This window comes from Muscardinus avellanarius (genome assembly GCF_963383645.1).
Source record: "Muscardinus avellanarius genome assembly, chromosome: 2".
In the NCBI taxonomy this organism is placed as follows: domain Eukaryota; kingdom Metazoa; phylum Chordata; class Mammalia; order Rodentia; family Gliridae; genus Muscardinus; species Muscardinus avellanarius.
In genome coordinates, this window is record NC_137787.1 from 120,558,038 (window position 1) to 120,562,251 (window position 4,214).

The window sequence follows — 4,214 nt, forward strand, 5'->3', positions numbered from 1 at the left end:
TTGCAATCTTTTTTTTTGTGTGTGTGATGCTGGGAATGAAACCCAGGGCCTTTCTACCTCTCGGCTATACTCCCAGACCTATTTTATACTCTATTTGGAAACAGGGTCTCACTAAGTTGCCGAGAGCCTCACTAAGTGGCTGAGGCTGGCTTTGAACCTGCGCGATCCTCCTGTGTCAGCCTCCCAAGCGCTGGGATTACAAGCGTGTTCACTATGCCTGGCTTTTTTTTTTTTTTTTTTTTTTTTTTGAGACAGCCTCTCACTGTGTTCCCCAAGCTGACCTCAAGCTCCTGTACTCAAATGGTCCTTTTGCCTCAGATTCAAGTAGCTGGGACTGTAGGCATGTGCCACCACACCTAGCTGAAAGAAACGTTTTCTATCTCACTCAGATGTGGATTTAAGAAGCTTAATAACCGAAGTTATTATTTAGGCAAAATTCAGTCAGCTCTTTATATCTTTGTTCTAAATTCACAGATCCAACCAAACACAATTCAAAAATAGTTGAAAAATATTGCATCTGCATTGACTACGTACAGACATTCCTTTGGGCATATTTCCCTGAATAATACAGTATAACAATTATTCATATAGTGTGTATATTGTATTAGGCACTGTAAGTAATTTGGAGATCATTTAACACACGCCTGTAATCCCAGTACTTGGAAAGCTGAGGCAGGAGGATCTCAGGTTTGAGGTCAGCCTCAGCAATTTAGCTATACCCTCAGCAAATTAGTAAGATTGTTTCAAAATTTAAAAAAAGGGGTGTTGAGGCTATAGCTGGGAGGTAGAATGCCCTGTACTTCATCCTGCGTACCCTCAGGGAAAAAAATTAAACCAAATGGGAAGGTAGGCAGTGGCTCTGTGCAAATACTCTGCCCTTTTCTACCAGAGACTTGAGCATCTGCAGGGTTTGGTATCCACGAGGAAAGGAAGATCATTTCTTGTGGACACTGAGGAATGACTGTAAAGGGTTTACAAATTTCACTGGAAATCTTTGAATTCACTCAAAGGAGATAAATCAGTGAGATAGCGCATGGGACATCTTTTATTAATATAAGAATTACTTATTTTTCCCTCGTGCAAATATCAAAATTATCGATGCTGCAGAAAAAAATATATTTTTTGGTGGTATTGGGGTTCCTGGAAGCCCTTCTACCTCCGGGCTACACTCCCAGACCTATTTTTTATACTTTTTTATTTAGAAACAGGGTCTCTTAAGCCAGTGCGATCCTCCTGTCTCCGCCTCCCAAGTGCGGGGATTACAAACGTGCGCCACCACGCATATTTTGGAATGCTGTATTATAATTTTTGGGGGGATGATAGCGGCAGTGAATTACACCTCACAGTTAGTGTAGATAAGGCCTGGCGTGGGCCATCTGAAGCCTCCTGCCAGCATTAGATGGGATGACAGCTATGTATCATACAGGCCACCAATCCAGACAGGAGCCGCTTCCGACTAGACCATTTGCATCTGTCCTAGAGCTCTGAACATGCTCCCCTGGGATGGGCTTTGAAAGGTCACAATGACTCTGGGTCTTCAGTAGTCAATAACTCATCAAAGGGGCTGTCTGTAGCCGGGCGTGGTGGTGCATGCTTGTAATCCCTGCACTTGGGAGGCAAGACAGGAGGATCTCGCAGGTTCGAAGCCAGCCTCAGCTACATAGTGAGGCTCTCAGCAACTGAGTGAGACTCTGTTTCCAAATAAAAGATAAAGTGGGTCTGGGAGTATAGCCCGGAGGTAGAAAGCCTCCTGGGTTCCACCCCCAGTACCACCAAAAAAAAAAAAAAAAAAAAAAAAGGCTGTCTGTAGCTTCAGAAAGATACACTGTTTGAAAGCCTGATTATGATTGTGGGTAAATAGTTGAAAAACATAAGCATATGAGAGTCCATATATGTATACAAAGTTTGCTTATGTGTGAAAAATAAATGTTTATATGCATTTTGACATTAAATATTTTTTCTCTATGGTTATGTGATGTACCCAGAAGGATGTGAAATTCAGGAATGAAGCCCTGTGCACCCATGTATAACACAGTAAGTAAAGGATTCAGCAGTAGTAGAGATCAGAAGCATTCTTGAGGCAGGAAAAAAGAAACAAAGAAGTGGCCCTTTGTTAAAATCCCCCAGTGTGGCTCACTTTCTGAAGACTCGGTGGAGTTTTAAAGCCTTTTCCTAGCATGTGTGAGACTCTTCCCAGGCAATTTCTTCAGGGATCATGAGTCTAACTTTCCGATTGGGCTAAATACATTTTATAATTCGTCAGGCAGCTGTTGGGGCTCTAAGAAGGTAAAATGAGAATTTCTTTTTAGGGCATATTTCTCAACTGAGCTGAGTTGAAAATGAAACTGAATCTTCATGCTTCACTTGACAGGGGGATTCAAAGTTATTTTTACAGTCTCTGCAGCAATCGTGATGTGAACCGTCAGAAACATATTCAAATATAATAAGTCTGTAGTCAAAGCAGTTTTTCTTCCAATGGCTCATCTGGTAAATAAAAAACAGGAACACAAATTATGTCTGGTTATCACCTTTCACCGTTTTTCTTATTGGTACTTCAACCAAATAACATATTTTCTTAGATAAAATGTTTCCTCCCTTTTAATTACAGCCAGATTGGCTGCTTGACAGGCAGAACTCTCTCTATGTTTGAAAGTGTGTTTGGTATAAGCAGGGGTGTGGGAAATCACATCTTCTTAGGAACGCAGTGCAGTATCGAGACACAGTCTTTATTAGTCCCTAGGACAGTGCGGGCCTGCAACATTTTCAACCCTAGTGGGAACAGATCTGCTTTTGCTTTTACAAAATAGTGACTGTGGGAAGTCCGTAAAGTCACACAGAAAAGAAAGTTTAGGTGAGGGCGGGCTCAGCAGCAGAGCGCAGAGCGCGAAGCCCTGGGTTTGATGCCTCTACCACAGTGAAGAGAGGAAGGGAAAAGAAAAGGAAAGGAAAGCTTCACATTCATAAGCAGAGGATGAGCAGGAGATGATCTGGATGAATATGTCTTCTTTTTGTCTTGAGCCGAAGGGCTCTGGCTCCGGGAAATACTGGGTAGTGGGCAGCCTTTGGGTTAGTCCACTTCCTTCACACGAGTCCCCACAAGTAGCCTGTGTACCCTCCCCGGAGGGTCCTGCCTCCAGTCGACAACTAATCCCTGGTCAGTTCTATATAAAAGACTCTTTCAGAGAAGGGCCACTTGCTATCCCTAATCTCCAGTGATGATGGGGATGAAGGCTCCAACAATGACTTACAGATGCACGGGGTTCGTTTACAGTGAAGACTGTTCAAGTATCAGTTCCATATTAATTCCGGAAGTCTTTAAAAAATGAGAGACTTTCTCCTATGTCTGAGACAGCTTAAATCTTGACTTTAATCTGGGGAAGCAATGAAAGTGTGGTAGCTAATGAGAAAATTCCAGGTAACCTTATCGCGGTTAAATGGATAAAGCCCATATCCGGCTGTTGTGCGCACCAAGAAACATTGTTTGAGGTCTCAGCATTACTTTTAATGAAATCCCCAAAAGTTGTGGTCTCCAGCTTGGAGGCCTCTAGTGGAAAGTCCTCATTTTCTATATTATGTAGGTAATATAAGACCCCTTATTTATGTGTTATGTAAATGAATAGCAATTAAAATAAGAAAATAACTGAAAGCCAACAAAATTGATGCCTTGTTTGTTTGTTTTGGTGCTAGGTATGGAACCCAGGCACATTCTACCTCTGAGCTACACTCCCAGCCCTTTCTATTTTTTTATTTTGAAACAGGGTTTGGCTAAGTTGCAAAGGGTCTTGCTAAATTGTTAAAGGTGACCTCGAGCCTGCAATCCTCCTGTCTCAGCCTCCCAAATACCGGAATTACGGGTGTGTGCCACCGTGCCCACCTGCCCAAAGCTATGTCACAAAACTGAGCTGTTCCACAGTCAGGCTAGTTCTCTTTCCACAATATGCTACTTCTCAAGTTTAAGTTATAGTTAATTAGTGGACAAGCTTTATGCAGATGATTTAAATATTTCACAAAATATAATACAAACTGAAGACCTGTCTATTACTGTCTTACTAACAAGCACGAGTATTTACTGGAATCGTGGAAATTTCTGAATAGTTTAGATCCGCGCATTCTAACATTGCAATATGCAAACATGGCCTGGGCATCTTGTTCATAGGCAACTCAAATAGAAATTAGTTGGGGATTGCATTTCCCTTCCCTCCACCCCTCTTTTC